We start from the raw sequence: 21922 nt of genomic DNA on the forward strand, positions 1-21922 counted from the left end.
GCTGGGGACTGAACCCAGGGCCTTGCAATTGCTAGGCAAGCGCTCTACCACTGAGCTAAATCCCCAACCCCAGAAGATTCTTGATATAAGCATCACAACGCCATTTCTGGATTGAAACAGGACTTGAGGGCACAGAAATCAACATCTGAATAACCCAAGTGTAAACTTTATACAGCATAGAAAATATTATTCATATATACATATACTTAATACATATATGTGTGTATATATATGTATATATAAATGTCTCTCTGTGTCTATATATGTTTCTATAGCAAAAGGTAGGTGAGGTTTGCCTCCACAGATGGCTACACACACACACACACACACACACACACACACACACACACATGAATTTTTATACAGTGATGTCACAGCTCTGAGAAAGACAGAGGTTCTTCTAAGAACAGTGTCCACCATACTGAAAAGGTGACTTTTCCTTGAGGTTCTCTGAATTTGTGTTCTTTTTCCATTGCATATGTGAAAATCGTGGCATTGACACATTTATTTGTTTCATCACAGACATGAGGAACGGGGATCACTGGCTTCTGAGCAATCTACTTTCACAGTGTCATTTACTTGATTTTTCAGCTATGACCTTTTAATGTAAGGTGAACATTCCAGAAACATTTCGGACTATCCTTTCATAATTCACCTATGTTTCTCGATGACTTTGAGCTAAGAATGCCCTTAAATATCTCTGTTTTACATTTGACCATCTTCAGGAGAGGATTTAACTTAGCTTGCTCAGGAGTAGGCGGATCTAATTGTGAATGTATCCAGATTCCCTAAGTCTCAGTGCTTCCTTTATTGAGCACAATCATTGCTTTGGAAATGGCTCCTATGCCCTCCTTACCTGCCACAGGAAAAAATCTTTTTCAGCTGTTCTGTTTTGGATGTTATGCTAGCTATTCTTGGTAGCGAAATTAACCACATCTGGAATTAACTAAAACCCAAAGAGTTGGGTAGTGTGGGGAATTTTTCTTAATTATATTTTTGTACCTGGGAAAAACCTTATTCTGGATCTCTCGATGCGATAAGATCCACCTTTAGTCTAGGTGACAGCTTCCCATGGCAGCTTACATATATAAAGGAGATTGAAGATGGTAGATCTTTTTCTCTTTGTCCGCTTGCCCTACCTCTGGCTAGCAATTTCAATCTTTCAAACTGGCATTAGAGCCTATTTCTTTGAAATTCAGGTATATACTGAAAACCAGCTTGTTGGGAGAGTGCCCTTGAAGCCCTCCATTGTTGATGTTATTATTATGGTTAGAATTAAGTATGACTAGGTTCATGGAAAATCCCCAGCCAGCTGCAGAAGTCTAATACAAATCTGGTGGTCAAAAAAATAATAATATGATAAAGTTCTCCTGCTGACTAATAATATGACAAACCTGTGACCTTTGTAACATCCTGTCAACATCAGCCGATTCCCTGACCACACGAATACTGTGTCCTTGGCCTGTGTAAATGTTTCACACTTCCCCCTCCCTCTGTTACCCCTGTTATGGTATAAATTCAGCCTTGGAGAAAAATAAAATTGTCGCCTTGATCAGACTCCTGTCTTGGTGTCCTTCTTTGTGTCTCTTGTCCCCCATTCTCTTCCAGGTACCCCCATCCCCGTCGTTGACAAATGGCGCCCAGTGTGCAGCTGTTTGGAGGTCTTCTGGAGGAGAACATCGTCCCCCGTGAATAGACAGGCCTGTCTTCCTTGTTTGTCGGAGCCTTTGCTCCCTCGCTTTTGGCAACCATGGACTGCCAACCTTGGTTCAGAGGCTTGGTGTGTGTTTCTCCCCTGACAACACAGATCTCAGTGGTGAGTGATGGGACAAGCATTCTACAGATAGCTTTTGTGACAGGACTCAGGGAGTCTCTCAGGATGCGAAGAATAGGGTTAAAATTTTTAAATAAATTCTTAGATTCTGTAGGAAATATTTGTCCATAGTTCTCCCAGGGGGAACAATTGACAGTTGGTGATTGTTTAATGGATTGGCTAACCCTGTTGCTGAAGTCTGCCTTCTGTAATGAATAAAAGTTGTGTGCTTTTTGGGTTCAAGGTTGCCTCTCCCTGCATGGATGAGCAACCCCACATACGTGGATTAAAAACCTTATACTCTCATGCTATTGCAGTGGTCACTTTGTCAATCTGTGCTCTATGGGTGGCACTCCTGAGGTAAGGCCACTATGGGGTCTTACAACATTTTTGTGCATCAACCGGGAATTGCACTCCTCCGAGACCACAATTGGCAAAGAGATCGGTGGTAAGCTCGAGCAAATCTGTGTTCTGTGTTCTGTGTTACTTTCTGTTTTGTCTCTGTGTCATGTTGTCTCATCTTTGTTTCATGTTGTCTTGTGTTGTCTGCGTCTGCTGTCTGAAGGGTTTGAGTCCCTTCAGAGGGGGGTTTGAGTCCCCCTCGGAGAGGGGTTAGAGTTCCCTCAGTGGTCGCTGTGGGTTCTGTGAGGGGCTTATGGCTGTGACAGGCAGACGTGCTAGTTGTCACAGGCCACAGGCCCCAAAGGATGCTCTAGGAGGAGAAAGGAATCTAGAGGACACTCAAGAATCCCATTGAGAGGTGGAATCAGACAGTCTGCCTCATCCCAGAAGCAGCTAAGGTTAAGTTGCAGTTTGGGCCAGGTACTGAAGGTATCAAGCATCTGTGGAAATTGGTTATAGGATGCCTTCTCTTGGTCTGGTTTGTCTAGTTTGTTTTCTGTGGTATTGTCATGTCTTTTTGGCTTTTGTTTTGTTTTTGGACTTGGACTGATGACTGTGTTTGAATTCATGGACTGACGACTGTGTTTCAAATCATGGAGCTGTTTGTCAAGGAATTTTACTTGGTTCTCTTGGTGCTTAACTTGGAAATAATTTGCTTGAGAGAAATTGTTTTCTCCCCCGGGAGTTTTGTCTTTCTCTCTTGAGCCTCCTCCCCAAGGACAGATGTCCCTCCTTTTGATCCCCTTGCCCAGTCTAGCAACTATTAACAGTTTATCATACATGCGCATGAAGGACTCCAGGTTATCCAGTGATCATGTCTGAAGTAGGCATAAACAAGAACCTGAAAGCTTTGCCTTGGATCCTGAAGAAAGGATCTCTCTGTTGTTTAGACAGTCACAGCTTCTAAAGAAGAGACAGCACAGAGTAGTGAAGTGTGGGGCTGAGGGTGACAGACAGCGAGCCTGCTAGCAAGCAAGCTGCAGGCTGAGCATGGGCAGCAGCACAGCTCAGGCCAAGTCGGTGTAAGAGGAGTTTCAAGGTGATGAGGCCGGCTGGGGCTGACGCTTTAACAGCAAAAAGATAGTGGAGAGTTAGTGATTATTTATTTTAAAGATTATTATGAGACTTTTGGCCCTGAAAAAAATTCCAGTCTCTGCCTTCAGTGGCCAGACCTTCAACACTTGCTCACAGGAGAGCGTTCATTAAGAGAAGTTCTTTAAGGGAGCCTGCCGTATCTGCTGGCCCTATTCCAAGAGAGAGTTGATCTCCAGCATTAAGTCGCCTTCCCCGTTAGTCATCATTGACATAGAGAGTGCCTCTGATCCTATCCCCACAGCAGTCAGTTCCTGCCCCTATGGTCAAAATGCCCCAGGCTTGGGGGCAGGGAGCCCCTAAAGTAGTTTCAGAAAGAGTCTGCAGCAGGAACTTTGTTTTGCCAGACAGAACAGGCTTTACTCTAGGATGATAACAGGAGAACGTCTTGGCAGGGGCTCTTCAGCCTACTCCAACTGGAGGCTGTGGCCAAGGTCAGGATCAATGTTTTCTTTTCCATGGACCTCTAACCCAGTGAGACAGCTTGGTGAGGACTGCTACTGAAGTCCTGGAATTCAGAGGCACAGGGAGGGCTATAGTACTATTAAAGGGCAGTACTCCAGTGTTAGCAATCCCTTTATTGGATATAAGAGGCAGGAAGCCCCACTCAACTGTGACTCCTGCCTCAGGAATGGCAGTGGAAAGAGTCCTTACAGCCAGTCATCTCTAACTATAGCTTACTCTCTGATATCCGAGGCTTCAATCGGATCACACCCCCCTGGGCAAGCCTAACTTCAACACTCTAGAGACTCAGATGCTTTTCTCCCCTGGTCTCTTGACTCAAGGTTGCCAGGAGTGTCTGACATCCTGGAAGAAACCTCCCCCCTAAAGCGGACGAGTCATACAATTCTTTTGTCAGCCGCTTGGCATCTAGCACCCAGGTCCTAACCATCTCTCCATCCTTTTGTTATTAGTTCTTACTGGAAGCCTAGTGACGTTTGGAGGCTGAGTCTCTTGAGAGGCAGAGCCACCGAGCTGACACTGAAGGGAGGTACTCCTTAAGGGAGAATCTAAGTCCAGAGGGACAGCCAGTAACAGACTGCAGCTGCCCCTCTGCTCACCTTTCTGTTTCACAGGCACAACGCTTGCTCTCGTTTTTGCACTGGCCTTTTTGTCCCAAGAAAGCTTCCTGGTTTAGCTGTGTGACTGAATGCTATTTGTCACCTGATCTGGTTGTTCTGCCAGCTCTCACTGGGCCATCCTCTAGCTTTCTTGCCTGGCCCCTTTCCTCTGTTCTTAAGAATTTTATCACCTAATACACTGCATTGTTTGACTTATAATACCTCCCGTCCTACTAATATGCATGTCCCAGATTCCCATTGTGAAGGTTCTAATTCTAAAACAAGGGGATGGTGTATCCCCCTAAATATTAAATTTACCTCTGTGGTTTGAAACCAGGATTGAATACGTGGATATACTTGGGGTCTTAGAATGTTTCAATCACGTGCTGATAAAGGGATTATATTTACCATAAAATTGTTAAAAGAGCCTGTACATTCCTACTTCCTGCCTTTTGGTCACTCATCCCAAGAAGGAGCCCATGGAGGTGCTGAACACGGTGCAGGGCACACGAGACTTCATCTATAGCCTGCACTCCACCAAGAGGAGCTGCTTGCTCAAAGAACTGCACTGCTTCAAGACCACTGCTGTCCCACAAGAAGAACTGGAAGCTCTACCGCCCTCTCCAGGACAGCTGAGATATGTATTCTTCCACAATGCGATACCTTTTGTAGGGTTTGGCTTTTTGGATAATGCTATTATGATTGTTAAAGAACCCAAATTGAATTGTCTATTGGATTTATTTTGAGAATTTCAACAATATCAATCAACATGTTACTTTTCCTCCTATGTATCAACATATTATTTAATTTTCAGTTATTGATGCTGTACTGTACTGAGTTGGGGTTTGCTTATTTCTGATTTAACATGCATGGGATACCTATGTATGTCTTTTTTTTCTGATGGTTATAATTCAATGCTGAGGTTTCTCCAAATTATTTAAGATGTTTAATATCAGTTAAAATTGTAATTCTCTGCCTGGTGGCATCCCTTCTGTGATATTTCATGGTAAACATCTAAAATCATATAAATTCATTCAATTTTTAAGCTTCCACATCTATCCAAAATGGAGTAGAGTTTTAAGTATATCTGACTATTTTAATTTTGACCTGCACTGTCTTTAAGAGTCAGAGGTTAATTAAAAAGGACAATTGGCTGACCCCTATTTTACATAAGCTGTGTATGCTAACAAGTGTACTTCTTCCTGGTTGTCTTTTTATCTTTAATTTCCCAACTTTGAACAATCACATTAATTCTGATTTGTGAGAGAAAGGCAGTGCTTGGCTACTTCCTGTGTCTTAGAATATGGTTAAAGAGAGATAAAGTCAGAGAAGGCGTAGAAAAGAGAAAATGAGAAAGAGAAAAAGCTGAGAGCTGATATCAAAATTGCTTCTCCACCTCTCTTTGGTTCTCCACTCTGCTTCCCTCTCTGTTTTGGCCCTCGGACATTTAATTGTTTAACCAGCTTTATTAAACAACAGGTAGATAATATAGCAGCAAAACCTATCCAGGTACATTATCATAGGCCAGCTATGGAGGATGACTACACATCTCCTCCCAGCCCAGGCAGGGACATTTTTGTCCTTCAGCCAAATGAGGCCAACATTCTTTTTTGCCTGCTGTCCTGATGCTTTTGCTGAAAAAAAAAATCAATGAATTGTCACCCCTGTGTGCTGAGCTGGACAGTCAATGACAAGTAAGAGAGTGATATATTCATGAATAAAGGGCCTAAGACAGGAGGGCCACCATTAGCTGCTGCCTTATCCCATGACAGACCCTGGCCACAAGATTCTCTTGGCCATGTGATAAATATCACTCCAACCTAAGACAGACGCAGTTCCTGAGGGGCTCATTTCCAGGACAAGCACAGCCATTTGGCTACCTTTTCATTTGACTATGAGGAAGGGGGAGATGTTGGGAGTGATGCCCTTGAAGCCCTCCATTGTTGATGTTATTATTATGGTTAGAATTAAGTATGACTAGGTTCATGGAAAATCCCCAGCCAGCTGCAGAAGTCTAATACAAATCTGGTGGTCAAGATAAATAATAATATGATAAAGTTCTCCTGCTGACTAATAATATGACAAACCTGTGACCTTTGTAACATCCTGTCAACATCAGCCAATTCCCTGACCACACGAATACTGTGTCCTTGGCCTGTGTAAATGTTTCCCACTTCCCCCCTCCCTCTGTTACCCCTGTTATGGTATAAATTCAGCCTTGGAGAAAAATAAAATTGTTGCCTTGATCAGACTCTTGTCTTGGTGTCCTTCTTCGTGTCTCTTGTCCCCCATTCTCTTCCAGGTACCCCCATCCCCGTCGTTGACACCAGCTGAGGCATCTAGCCACATGAACTGAACAACTATAGGATTCTTCACTTTTCCCGTTTTTGGGTTAGTTGAACCACAGCCTGTGAGCCATTCTAAAAAATCCATTTTCTACATAACAGAGACTCCTTCTATCGTTTTTATTCACCTGCAGAACCTTTACTAACATGGCTGAGTTTGTTGTTCTTTGTTTGTTTTACAGACCCACTGAAGAAGATGTGCTGGTTAACAGTAGTGCTCCAGTGTTTGTCATGTGTTTCCTTCTTTGCGCTGAGGGGTCTCATAACTATCAGGTGAAAAGTACTTGCTGTTTACTTGAATCCAGCCTGTAACCACTAAACAAAATCTTATTCCCGAAAATCTCTCTTTAGTTGATAATATTCTGGGCACCGGTCCACTTGTGAGACAGACTGATAACTCCACTGTGAGTTGAGTAATGGGCACGAAAAGCTATCCAGCCTGATTCCAGGTGAAGAAGGTTAAGTGCCTACTGAGTACTCTGCCTGGAGCTCTGGCAAGGTCCAAATCAGCCAAGTGGTCAGCACTGGGTCACTACCACAATGGGGAGAAGCGAGCAGCTGAACACTGGGATGTGGAGTTGTAGGTCCGCCCAGGAGCTCGGTGGGAGGGCACACACGTAGAGTATTGAAGGGCAGGCATTAGTTCTACTGAAATGCAAATCTGCAGATCTAGAAAAAGACCCGTGCCAGGCTAGAAGCACTGGGTAGTTTCTCTTCAGTACACTCTACCCCTAAGGGTGGTGCTCATGTCACTCAAGACTCACTAGCCAATCAAAACCTCCACACTGACCTGCCAATCAGAAGGGAAGGATGCTCTTCCGGTTACCAAGCCTGAATGTTTCTAGGTGTAACTGAGCAGGCATGAATTTTTTTCTGTGTGATATTTTCTGAGTGCATCTGCTGGGTACTGTGAGGGAGCTCAGGCAAGCTCAAAATTCCAGACATGGTAAGCGCAGGGTCATCTCTCACAAGGGGGAGGAACGAGCGGCTTACCAAAGGGTACAAGTGTGGTGGATCTTCCCAGCAGCTGGAGGGTAAGCAACAGCCAAACAGATATGGCCACCTGTGAGGTCCTTTGTGGGTCTAGTCTTTCCTTCGATCCATAGATGGTATCTGAATACCTTTATTATGGATGCTGCAACTGCACAAAACATTTGGGGCAGGGGCTTGTGTGTAGAAAAATCCTTCTCAAATGCCAAACCAGAGAGCCCTAATTTCTTTATTACCTTCTGTACGTTCTGCCCTTAGCATTTAATATGTAGGTGTAAGATCTCTTTGTAGTTAATTTTGTGGAGTCTGTAAAAGGCATCTCATATGTTGGGTAGCACTCCAATATTAAGCTGTGATGTAGAAGAGCAATATTGATCATGTAAAGGATTTATCGATGCTTAGGGAATAGTATGTGACACCAATTAGAGTGTAGCTGAGGGAGGACAGCCTCTAAAACACCGGAGAGGTACGTAGTATGGTAACCAGGATTATTAGAATTTAGGATGGTCGAATACATACTTGTGTACCAGGATTGTCCAGACATTTATTTCCAAACCATAACAAATGAGACAACTCTGGTTTACAATCAGCCACTGGGCCCATTGCGATAGCAAAGAACAGGCCCCTTACAAGCTCCTTAAGGTGGCTTTATAGGTTTACAACCAACATTAAAGAATGGTGTATACTGGACCTTGGTCTGTGAGGAGAGAAACAGACCAGTGAATGAGTGACCTGGCTGGATTTGGGGAAGGGTGCTGGTGGCTTTCTGCTTTGATAGTAGCTGGTGATGGCAAATAAGTAGTCAGGAAATCAATTTTAGACAATCAGTAAAAGTCCAAACTGGTCATCTGTGTGTGTGTGTGTGTGTGTGTGTGTGTGTGTGTGTGTGTCCCAGTCCCAGGTCAGGGCAATCAGGAATCTGGATGAGAAACTGAACTTATTTCTAGAAACTAAATTTCTATATTTATACTTGCTCAAGCAACACAGGATCTAGACAAACTGGTGGTGTGTGCCTAACAAGAATATTATTTTACCTGTTTAAAAATACAGAATGTGAGAGAAAAGGTGTAACACTTAGTGCGCTCTAGTACATCCACTTAGTTCCTGAAGAATATGGGACCTTAAATTGTGCTTCAACTTTTAAAAATAATTTTTGAGAGTATAATTCAATCATTTTATTTTTCTCTCTACTACTAAGTCTGAAACCTTGGGACAAATGGTTGAGGGGTCTATTTAACAAATCAGAACTAACCTGGCTTCTCTCAGCAGACCTCAGTCCCTACCTGTCGCAGCACATTGCTGGCATACTTCACCCACTAGCCCAGGAGCAGGGGTCCCCCTTACTGCCATTCCTACGTAATCCCACCATTTTGGTTACCTGGTCGTTTTCATCTCTCACTAATCATCTTGATCTCTTTGGCTCTTCTTCCCCACTCCTTCCTCTCTCCACACGGCTCAGGGTCCTGTCCGCTCTATCTCCCAGATGTTCCTGGCTCTGGTTATAGTCTCTCTTTCATGTATAATCAACTTTCTACTTGACCATACCTAGGAGCAGTCATGTCCTTTCCTTCTCCTTTTCTTTTTTTTTCCTGTTCACCTCCCATTAGTGGTTCCTTGCTTTAAAATTCATAGCCACCTTTTCTTTTTACTCCTTTGTTGACTCTGTAGTTCCTCTTTGCAGTCCTAAAAATTTGATTTACAGGATTCCCCCAGTTTGTGCTTTCTTTTTTATTTTTATTGGTTTTTTTTTTACATTATTTTATTTATTTACATTTCTTTTGGGTCTGGGTTAACTCACTCAGGATGATATTTTTGCGCTGCATCCGTTGGCCTGCAAAATTCATGGTGTCCTTGTTTTTAATAGCTGAAAGACCAATAGACCTGGGATGTGAAAGGCTTCCAGAACTCAAATGCACAACATGTCTTTTTGTGTCTGGGTTCACTCGCTCAGGATGTTGCTCCCCCCATCCCTCCCTCCTAGAGTTCTTCATCCCATTTTACTCCTTTGCTTCTGAGAAGGTGCTCCCCTACCCAAGCAACTACCAACCCCATAACTTAACCCCTGCCCTATTTCATAATCCCCAGGATCAGCCTTCCCTGGAGCATACGTATCTACAGGATTAGGTGCGTCTTCTCCCACTGACACCGGAAGAGGCTCTCTTCTGTTACATATGTGCCTGGGACCACATGTCGCGCGCCCAACGTCTCGCCAGCAAGAACGACGCGCGGACATCAGGATCCTTCTGCAGCAAAGCGTTTATTGCATCTTGAAGAGGAGAGAGCCGGGGCCCAGAATGGCGCTGCTTAAATACACCCTAGTGCGGCGCGTCCACACCTGATTTGTCGCTTACCCATGATCTCATAGGCACGCCCCGGAGTGGGCAAAGACCTGGCACGAAGGCACTCTTGCACATGTGCACACAGTTAACTTCCTGAAAGGAAGTCGGCTGGCGCGGCGGAGGCCAGCGCCATCTTGTAATGGCGAAAGCTATCCTGGCTTTCCACGTGGGGTGCAGTGGAAGCCAGCGCCATCTTGTGGTGGCAAATGTTATTGCGGCCCTCTACAACCACAGACCAGCCCATGTATGCTCCCCGGAGAGGGACTGAGGGATCTGAGTAGAAGAAGAGGAGGAGAGAAGGGGGTGAGGATCAGGTATGGAGGGAGACAGAAGAGAAGCCCAGAGGACCAGGAGAACGAATGGGAATCTGCAGCTGCTGGGTGTGGTGGGCGGGGTGAACCTGTCCTTTGTATTTTCTTTATATTCCTATTTCTATTTTTACCCCATGAACTATTGTTTTTTTCTTCAACAGTTTGCTAGTTTTTCTTGCTTCATTTATGGAATTTCTTGGTTTTGTCTAGTTGTTTGATCATATTTTCCAGGATTTATACATTGCATCTTTAAGGACCTCTATCACCTTCATACTGTTGCTTTTAAGGCCTTCTTCTTGTGCTTTCAGTTATGGTAGAATTTTCAAGACTTTCTGTGTGAGGAAAGCTTTGTTCTATCATGACATATTTTTCTGGCTGTTATATTCCTAAACTGGTGTCTAGGCATCTAGGTTTGTTGTGATTATAGTTCTAGGTGCTGATTTCTGTGTTTTCTTTTGGAGGGAATTTTGATCCTAGGTTTATGTTCTCTGCCCTTTCAGGGAGTATGTTGGATGAGTGTTGCTCATTTACTGATTTGGTTTTTGGGAGTGTTTAAGGGCGCGTGTTTGCTGGTTTTGGAGGTTGGGGGAAGAGGAAACAAGGGAAAGATGATCTTAGTAATCCATAGGACATTTGACAGAAGAGAGAGGAAGCTTTCTTTTGTGTTATATAGTCCAGTGCTAGGGAAAACTGAAAATTGCGTCTAGAGCAACAGATAGTGTGTTAGATCTAAGAACAGCCTAAGTGGTCTTCTGGCAAGCATGGCATATGGTTGAGAAGGTGTGTATCTTGCTGAGCAGGGGCTGGAACATAGAGGTGAGACAGGAGAAGAAGGGCACTTGAGGATTTTCTGTGGTATTTATTGGGGCCATGGAAACTGGGAGAAAAAGCTTTTCCTCCTATTGTGGTACAGTGTTTGGGCAAGTATGAGAGTTGGTTCTAGAATACAGATAGTGGGATAGCCTCTGGACAGAATGCCTGGTCTTCTGGCAGTTCTGGCATGGTTTTCAGTAGGAAGTTTCTGTGTAGAGTCGAGGGCTCAAATACAAAGACAGTGCAAGAACAGAAAGGAAGATAGAAATGATCTTTGGATCTATGGGAGGCACAGACATATGATGGGAAGCTACAGTCCTAAGGACAACCTTGAGCATTGGATCTGTGACGGTTTGTATATAGTTGGACCAGGGAATGGCTCTGTTGGAGCAGGTGTGGCCTTGTGGGTGTGGACTTCATCCTGGAAGCCAGTATTCTGCTAGCAGCCTTCAGATGATGTAGAACTCTCAGCTCTTGTACCATGTCTACCTGGATGCTTCCATGTTCCCGTCTTGATGATGATGAACTAAAACTCTGAACCTGTAAGCCAGCCCCAAATAAATGTTTCCTTGTAAGAGTTGCTGTGGTCATGGTGTCTGTTCACAGCAGTAAAACCCTAAGACAGGAGTTGGGAACAGGAACTGGAGTATTGCTATGATAGGCCTGTCCATGCTTTTGTTTGGAAGAATGTGGATTTTGGGCTTGGAAAGCAGTGGAATGCTTTAAATGGTGCTTAAAGGGGTATCCTTGAATTTGTTGCTGAGATTGATTTCAACTGTGAAGACCTGGCCCAAAAGTATTCAGTGGAGAAGAATTTCAGTATGTGGTCTAGAGACTTTTTTTTTTTGTTATTTTGGTGAAGAATGTGGCTGCTTTCTGCCCTTGTCAGAAGAGTCTGCTTGCATAAAGAGATTTATATTAATTGCATTGACAAAGGAAGTCTCAGAAAATCCCAGCAGAGACTTTTTGTTCTCTGGTTAAGTCTCATGAGGACTGTTTTGAACAAGCGTAGCAAGCTTAGAAAGGAAAAATATAAAATATTTGGTTCAAGTATTAAAGGGGCACTAGGAAGTGAAATGGAGGTGAATCTTATGTTCTAGGAGATAACAGATAAAGGGATTTTGGGGCAAGATCATACCCAGCTAAGTTTAGATCCAGCTATGGTGGTACACACCTTTAATCCCAGAAGACAAAGCTAAATAGATCTCTGAGTGTAAGGCCAGGCTGGGACAAATCAGGTTCTAGGTGAAGGAAAGATTAAATCCAGGCCTGGGGTATACGCCTTTAATCCCAGCATTACAGGAGACAGAGCCATGTGGATCTCTGAGTTCAATGTAATTCTACAGACCAAGTTCCAGGAAAGACAAGACTAGGCAGTGAGGCAATTAGAAAACAGAAAGCTGGTAATAGAATAAGGGAGGGGTGTCCATGTTCCAGCTCCTGCAAGCAGCAGACCTTGGTGGCTTTAGCTATTTGGATCAGGCTTTAGAGTGAAAAATAGAAGGGACTACTGGAACAATTGATGCTGGTTAGCTAGGGCTAAGAAATGAATTGTAATTAAGAAGAGATTAGCATCATTGAGGTGAAATCTTCTGGGAAGCGCTTTCTGAGGGCACAAAGAGGCTGTGTTCTAGAGATAGCCAAGGTTGTACCTTGTACTGCAGCTGGACTTGGTAAATGTGTAAGAGTCACCCAGGTGGTATAGGGCTTGAAAGCATGAAGGGGTCATGAAGAGCAACTAAGGCTCAGCACTATGAGAGGCCATGGAACGACATTGGTGAAGATATAGCCTCAGTTGTAGTTAATGGCCCAGGACTGAAGGAGCCATGCAAAGGATTTGAGTCTTGGCACCATGAACAGTCTATGAGAGGCTATTGGTGAGGCCTAGTTGCAGCGAAAGACCACAGTGTTTTGGAGATGCCAGTACCATGGGATGATCACCAAGAACAGCAGCAGCAGTGGAAATTGAACAACCTGAGCTTAGAGTGCTACAGAGGGTAGAGCTGGAGAAGTGATGCCAGCCATTTGGAGTGAAAGAATAAAGATTTTAAACTATCCCCCACTGACCCTGCTGTGAGGACAAGTGCACCTCACAAAAGAATAACATAATATGTTTGGGGATGTAGCCTGGCCATAGCCATTACAAACCATCTGGCTTGTTAAGGCCTGACTCAACAGTCCTGAGAAAAACAAGAGCTAGGGTCAGCTTGCCCCAGGAGCAGGGTGGTCTAGAGTTGAACTGAGCCCAAGTTAGATCATGTGTGCCAATGTAAACCAACCAATGAAATTGCTTTGTGTGACTGTTGCCAACTGCCTATGTAATTTTCCCTATAAATATCTCCCCCTAATTGGGCTCGGGGTCAACTCCTCTGTCTCCTGTGTGAGATACATGTCGTCCCCAGAGCTCTGGTTCCTCAAATACACCTCTTGTTTATTACATCAAGACTAGTTCCTTGTGAGTTTTTGGGGGTTGTGTTGTCTCAAGATTTGAGTGGGGGTCTTCCCCAACCCGGTGGTCTTTCAGGAGGAGCCTAGAAGATCATGTGTGGATCCCAGACATTAAAACAAGAAGTTGCCTTGGAGACCCCTTTGGGTTTGAGATGCCAGAACCATGGTATATCTGCTGGGGAATGCTTTTAACAGGGAGTGGAACCCGCTTAGGAGAAAGAAGTTTATTGCAGTCAACAAAGATGAAAAGGAGTTGGAGATCTGACATCAGACATGGAGATGCAGAGTTTGGACTTTGTTCAGCTGTTTTCCTGACTTGCTTTGGGCATTACAGTTACATGATTGTGATGAATCTCAGAAGAGACCTTGCTTGCACTTGGACTTTTAACATTGTAGAGACTGGTATAAAATATGGGGACTTTGGAAGTTGGACTTAATGTACTTTGCATTATGGTACATATAGGTATGGCCCCTATAGACTCATGTGATTTTTGAACAAACCTATGGGGGCCAGGAGGTAGAATGTGATGGTTTGTATATGCTTTGATCAGGGAGTGGCACTGTTGGAGTAGGTGTGGTCTCTTTGAAGTGGGTGTGTTATTGTGGGTGTGGACTTTAAGACCCTCATCCTAGCTGTCTATAGGGCAGTATCCTACTAGCAGGCTTCAGATGAAGGTGTAGAACTCTCAGCTCCTCCTTCACTATAACTACCTGGATGCTGCCATGTTCCCACCTTGATGATAATGGACTGAACCTCTGAACATGTAAGCCAGACCCAATTAGATGTTGTTCTTATAAGAGTTGCCTTGGTCATGGTGTCTGATCATAGCAGTAAAATCCTAACTAAGAAATGGGTCTCAGGTAGCAGAAACTGGTCTGGTCTGGCAGCATCCTACCTGGCTCCTTAATAGTGAGGCATCAGGTTCCCAGGGCTAATTTATTTACTTAGCTTTTTGTTGTTGTCCATCTACGAAACACTGTTTGCTTGTTGGATAAAAAGTACTATGTGGGTGGGCAGAAACTATTCATTTTGGGGTTGACTTGCATTCAGATACCAACACCCAACCCAAGTTGGGAGGCCTTTACCTACCTGCTTTCCAGATCCAAGGGACTGACACCCTCTTTCCTTGTGTGTCTTCTGTACACACATGGAAGGCATTTTATCTTTCACACATACAAACATACACATAAAATGGGAATAGATATGCTTTCAAAAGTGCTTATGACTTATAAAGCAGTGAGCTTAAAACAAGTTGTTTATGTTTATAATACAAAATATATACAGTTTTTGAAAAATCTACTTATTTGCATTTGGTTTTAAATGTTTGTATTTCCTTACACTATTGCAGACTTGTATTCAGTCATTAATCATAAGAATGATTTCCAAGTGACCCTAAAACACATGTGGCATTCAAAAGATTGCTTTAAGTGTCAAAGGAGCCCTTTGAACACTGTAAAGGTGTCCCCGCCAGCGGGGACCCAGTTATTCAGGGTCCCGAAGAGGCTTTCTACCTGTGGGCCAAAATGGGGGTGAAGAGAAGAAGGAGACCAAGCAAAAGTTCTGTTGTCAAGGTCTCGTTTATTGGGATGAACATTGCAGCTTTTAAGGCTTTCAGGTAGGGGGAGTGACCTTTGTGAAATATGAAGGAGGGGGAGATGAGGGTATAGGCAGTGATAGCTGGAGGCAAAGAAGTCAGGCGATGAGGTCAGGTGGTGGAGACACTGGGTGTTGACTGAGGAGATAACTGGTATCTGCTCGAGCTGAGGCATCCCTTGAATGTTATACTCCTGTGCCGTAAATTCATGGGAGAGGCTCTGTCCAACAATCTTAAGACTTATGGCAGTCATCTTCGGGGTGAGTCTCTGTGGCCAAACAGCCCAGAGTCACTTTGAACCATGCAGTCAAAAAGCGGCTAGGCCCAAATCCAATATGGCTCCGTGCATAAAGGGCTGTTGTAGACAATAAGGATCATTGAATTTAGACTAAGTATATTTTATTTTTTTTGTCTTTATTAACTTGAGTATTTCTTATTTACATTTCAATTGTTATTCCCCTTCCCGATTTCCGGGCCAATATCTCCCTAACCCCCCCCCCCTTCTGTATGGGTGTTCCCCTCCCCATCCTCCCCCCATTACCACCCTCCCCCCCAACAATCACGTTCACTGGGGGTTCAGTCTTAGCAGGACCCAGGGCTTCCCCTTCCACTGGTGCTCTTACTAGGATATTCATTGCTACCTATGGGGTCAGAGTCCAGGGTCAGTCCATGTATAGTCTTTAGGTAGTGGCTTAGTCCCTGGAAGCTCTGGTTGCTTGGCATTGTTGTTCATATGGGGTCTCGAGCCCCTTCAAGCTCTTAATTGCATCTTAAGGAAATTACATAGACATGCCAGATAATGTAAATGAAAAGTGATTTATTTTAAAATAGCCATAGTGGTGTGTGTGTGTGTGTGTGTGTGTGTGTGTGTGTGTGTGTGTGTGTGTGATATGATGTGAGTTTGTAGTCCACGTTAGATATGTGTGAAGTAGAAGAAAACTTTGTGGACATTCTACTGACCCTCATTATATGGTCGTCAAGGTCAGGTTGCCAGCATTGCACACATTATTTTCCTAATGGGGCATCCCAAGTGCAATGACATAAGATTAACAGGAACATTAATTCAGTAAAACATCATCTCTAACTCACACAATCATTTTGTCAAGCATATTGTCATTTAAGGATAGAAGGAACACAGGAAAATCTAATAAAATATTCTATTTGCAAATGAACACAATATAATACTGCCACTCCCTACACACACACACACACACACACACACACACACAGACACACAGACACTCTCTTTCGGATTTTTGAGACAGTGTTTCTTTATGTATCCCTGACGACTGTCCTGCATCTCTCTTTGAGACAAGGCTGACCTCATACTCACAAAGTTGTGCCTACCTCTGCCTCAGGAATGCTGGGATTAAAGAAATGTACCAACATGCTTTTGTTGTTATTTTTGGAATGTATTAGTTTATTCTTAGGACTAAACACTTGCTCATAACACTTTCTCAGAAACACAAATGATGCCAGAGAATTGTCACACTAGACAAAATTGATTGTTGTTAAGCCTGATGACCCTAGTTCAATCTCTAAGAGACCCATATTACTACTATGTTTTTCTTTTATCTCTACACTTCAATTGTGGCATATGCACAAATGCATACACACACACACACACACACACTCACAATCACACACACACGTACAATCACACACACATGGACACACACAACAACAACAACACATATATAAATAATTTTTAAATGAAAAACGGCCAATGAAGTCACTTGCTGAAAAATTTGACCATCTAGGTTTGATCTCTAGAACTCATGAAGGAAGTAATAATCGATAACTGTAAGGTGCCCTCTGAGTGAGAAATACACACTCTAGCACAAGACTATACACACAGAACATTTTAAAAAGCTAAAATAAACAAAGAAAAGAAAATAATCAAAATATCGAGAACATATGAAATTAATTACCAGTTGAAAATAAGACACTGCAGAATATTGAAGAGAGTTACTGTTCATCAAAACAATGATTGTTTCTGTTTATTTAACATTTACAGTGATCACAGTTTTTCTAAGCATATTTTATAGTTCATGCATACACCCATAGACTGACATTGTTTTGAGATCCTACCTAAAGTCTGTAACAGAGATTTCCTTACTTGGATGTAATGCACTTACATAGTGTTTCCAATAATATATATTAAATATACTGATTCATAATATTCTTTATTCTGCTAGTATGGCTTGAAAAGGTGTTTATTAGGATATTATATGGGAACAGGGAGTTTGGGTCAATCTAATCTGTGTTACAATACAATAAATATACAGTGAGTAGGCTCCATAACATAGCTTTTCAACCTGTGAGTCTTGAACCCTCTTTTGGTTCAAATGACAATTTCACAGGGGAACATACCAAATATCCTATGTATCAGATATTTATATTACATTGTATAACATTAGCAATCTTACAGCTATGAAGTAGCAACAAAATAATTTTATAGTGAAGGGCTCCAGAACATGAGAAAGTATAAAAGAGTCAAAGCAATAGGAAAGTTGAGAACTACTGCTCTACAACTAACTCTATAACACTTTGAATGTGAAAAATCCTCTCAACTTTTATGGAGCCATGGGTCTGTCCATTTGTACTCTTTGGATGGTGGTTTAGTCCCTAGGAGCTCTGGTTAGTTGGTATTGATGTTCTTATGAGATTGCAAACCCATTTCAGCTCCTTTAGTCCTTTCTCTAATTCCTCCATTGGGGATCCTGTTCTCAGTTCAATGGTCTGCGGCTAGCTTTCGCCTCTGTATTCGTCAAGGTCTGGCAGAACCTCTCAGCAGACAGCTATATCAGGCTCCTGTCAGCATGCACTTCTTGACATCAGTAATACTGTCTGGGTTTGGTGACTGTATGTATATGGGCTGGATCCCCAGGTGAGGTAGTTTCTGAATGGCCTTTCCTTCAGTCTCTGCTCCAAACTTTGTCTCCATATCTCTTCCTATGAATATTTTTGTTTTCCCTTTTAAGGAGGACTGAAGCATCCACACTTTGGTCATCCTTCTTCTTGAGCTTCATGTGGTCTGTGGAATGTATCTTGGGTACTCCCAGCTTTTGGACTAATATCCACTTATCACTGAGTGCATACCATGTGCATTTTGTTTTGTTTTGTTTTGTTTTGTTTTGTTTTTGTGATTGGGTTACCTCACTCAGGACGATATTTTCTAGTTCCATCCATTTGCCTATGAATTTCATGAAGTCATTGTTTTTGATAGCTGAGTAGTACTCCATTGTGTAGATGTACCACATTTTCTGTATCCATTTCTCTGTTGAAGGACATCTGGGTTCTTTCCAGCTTCTGGCTATTATAAATAAGGCTGCTATGAACATAGAGGAGCATGTGTCTTTGTTATATGTTGGAGCATCTTTTGGGTATATGCCCAAGAGAGGTATAGCTGGATCCTCAGGTAGTGGAATGTCCAATTTTCTGAAGAACCTCCAGACTGATTTCCAGAGTGGTTGTACCAGCTTGCAATCCCACCAACAATGGAGGAGTGTTCCTCTTTTTCCAGCTCCTCTCTAGCATTTGTTGTCACCTGAGATTTTTATTTTACCTGTTCTGACTGGCATGAGGTGGAATCTCAGGGTTGTTTTGATTTGCATTTCCCTGATGACTAAGGATGTTGAACATTCTTTAGGTGCTGCTCAACCATTCAATATTCCTCAGTTGAGAATTCTTTGTTTAGCTCTGTACCCCCATTTTTCATAAGGTTATTTGATTCTCTGGGGTCTAATTTTGTGTTATTCCTATATATTGGAAGTAGGATTGATAAAGATCTTTTCCCAATCTGTTGGTTGCCGTTTTGTCCTAATGACAGTGTCCTTTGCCTTATAGAAGCTTTGCAATTTTATGAGGTCCCATTTGTCAATTCTTGATTTTAGAGCACAAGCCATTGGTGTTCTGTACCAGAAAATTTCCCCAGTGCCCATGTGTTTGAGGCTCTTCCCCATTTTTTATTCTCTTAGTTTGAGTGTATCTGGTTTTATGTGGAGGTTCTTGATCAATTTGGACTTGAACTTAGAACAGGGCCTTAAGAATGAATCAATTTGCATTCTTCTACATGCTGACCTCCAGTTGAATCAGCACCATTTGTTGAAAATGCTATATTTTTTCCACTGTAAGGTTTTAGCTCCTTTGTCAAAGATCAAGTAACCATACGTGTGTGGGTTTATTTCTGGGTGTTCAATTCTATTCCATTGATCTACCTGCCTGTCTCGGTACCAGTACCATACAGTTTTTATGGCTATTGCTCTGTAATACTGCTTGAGGTCAGGGAGGATGATTCCCCCAGAAGTTCTGTTATTGTTGAGGAGAGTTTTCTCTATTCTGGGTTTTTGCTATTCCAAATAAATTTGCAAATTGCTTTTTTAACTGTATGAAGAATTGAATTGGTGTTTTGATGGGGATTGCATTGAATCTGTAAATTGCTTTTGGCAAAATTGCCATTTATACAGTATTAATCCTGCCATACATGAACGTAGGAGATCTTTCCATCTTCTGATATCCTCTAAAATTTCTTCCTTCAGAGATTTGAAGTTCTTGTCATACAGATCTTTCACTTCCTTGGTTAGAGCCTCCCGAAGGTAGTTTATAGTATTTGTGACTATTGTGAAGGGTGTCGTTTCCCTAATTTCTTTCCCAGCCTGTTAATCCTTTGAATAGAGGAAGGCTACTGATTTGTTTGAGTTAATTTTATATCCAGCCACTTTGCTGAAGTTGTTTATCAGACTTAGTAGTTCTCTGGTGGAAGTTTTGGGGTCACTTAAGTACACTATCATGTCATCTGCAAATAGTGATATTTTGACTTCTTCCTTTCCAATGTGTATCCCTTTGATGTCCTTTTGTTGTCTGATTGTTCTGGCTAGAACTTTGAGAACTATATTGAATAAGGAGGGAGAGAGTGGGCAGCCTTGTCTAGTCCCTGATTTTAGTGGGATTGCTTCAAGTTTCTCTCCATTTAGTTTGGTGTTGGCTATTGGTTTGCTGTATATGGCTTTTAGTATGTTTAGGTATGGGCCTTGAATTCCTGATCTTTCCAAGACTTTCCAAGACTTTTAACTTGACAGGTGTTGAATTTTGTCAAATGCTTTCTCAGCATCTAATGAGATGATCATGTGTTGTTGTTTTTCTTTTTTCTTTTGAGTTTTTTTTATATAGTGGATTACATTGATGGATTTCCATATATTGAACCATCCCGGAATCCCTGGGATGAAGTCTACTTGATCATGATGGATGATCATTTTGATGTGTTCTTGGATTTGGTTTGTGAGAATTTTATTGAGCATTTGTGCATTGATATTCATAAGGGAAATTGGTCTGAAGTTCTCTTTCTTTGTTGGGTCATTGAATGGTTTAGTTATTACCATAATTGTGGCTTCATAGAAGGACTTGGGTAGTGTTTCTATTTTGTCCAGTTGGACAGTATTGGTATTAGATCTTCTATGGAGGTCTGATAGAATTTTGCACTAAACCCATCTATCTGGTCCTGGGCCTGTTTTGGTTGGGAGACTTTTAATAACTGCTTCTGTTGATTTTGTAGTTATGGGACTGTTTAGATGGTTTATCTGATCCTGATTTAACTTTGGTACCTGGTCTGTCTAGAAAATGGTCCATTTCCTCCCGGCCGGATCTGGGTACAGAGAGCTGTGTCACAGAGTCAGCTCAGGATGCAGGTAAACTGGTAGGCTCCTGTCCCAGACTGTTCCTTGGTTCCTGTGTCCAGAGGGGTTCAGGCGTGTTCCTCTTGGGCCAGGAATGTAAGCAGAAATGGTGGTCTCAGCTGTACTCTCAGGGTTGTCCCTACATCTGAGAGTCCATCTCACTCCTCACGGGATCTGGGTACAGAGAACTGTGGCACCTGGTCAGCTTCCGGCGGAAACCGGAAACAGGGTTTTTTCTTAATAAAATTACATTAAGTGGTAAATTGACCATTACTCTGTTATTTTAAGGTGAGACGATCCACCTTTAATTTGGTCTACACTTGTTAGTGGTCTATATACAAAACAGGGAAAAAGGAAGCTCTTGTACTTTTTGGTTTACCCAAGCTCTCTCTAGCAAGCTCATTCCTTGAATGGCATCAGGGCAAAGTTCTTAGTTTCCTGCTTATATAGCTGAGACATCTAGCCTTTATGACTGAACTGCTCCTGGGAGCTTGGTTAAGTAAGGGGAGACACCATGGTCAGGTTTTGGAGGCCAGGAATGAATAATTCTGAATTGCAAGTCTCTGCAGAACTGGAACTAGTCTTTTTCGGGGGTTAGGGGGAAGCCAGGGTCCATAAGGACCTGCTGTGTGTCTTTAGTACTTGACTCCTCAAGGAAGGTCCTCAATTATGACCTCCCGTGTACCCGTCTGCCTGAAGGGTTAGAGAACTCTCCTAGGTTCCAAGTTGTAGGCTTGCTCCACCACTCATGTGGGAACATGTGGAACACTGTAAAACCATTGCTGTGATCTGTGAGGAGTGTCTATGTGAGCCCCTTTTAGCTCAGAAGACCTGACATAGTGAGCTAGGGGCTGCTTTCCAGAGACATGGAGGAGTACGGAGGGAAATAGAGGTGAGACACAATATCCAGCTGTTGCCCAAGTGGTCTTTGCAACACCCTGGGTCAGGACACTGCCTCTGAATGAAGTTGTTCGGCAAACTGTGCTTTCTACAATATGGGGAGCAGTGTCTGTGCCTAAAGACATGTTACTCATTTGG

General features: G+C 42.7%; 1 long non-coding RNA gene across 2 annotated transcripts; it reads left to right on the forward strand.

Moving 5' to 3' along the window:
• Window positions 1-368: 368 nt before the first annotated feature.
• On the forward strand, window positions 369-11741 carry LOC134486179 (uncharacterized). 2 transcript variants are annotated; one of them, XR_010064961.1, is made up of 4 exons: window positions 1176-1816; window positions 2131-6759; window positions 6896-6986; window positions 9789-11741. It is a non-coding gene; the product is annotated as an uncharacterized LOC134486179 (long non-coding RNA). The 2 variants fall into 2 exon arrangements; XR_010064960.1 differs by having other exon boundaries at window positions 369-6759.
• Window positions 11742-21922: the final 10181 nt, after the last annotated feature.

Source organism: Rattus norvegicus, chromosome 3 (genome assembly GCF_036323735.1).
Source record: "Rattus norvegicus strain BN/NHsdMcwi chromosome 3, GRCr8, whole genome shotgun sequence".
Lineage (NCBI taxonomy): Eukaryota > Metazoa > Chordata > Mammalia > Rodentia > Muridae > Rattus > Rattus norvegicus.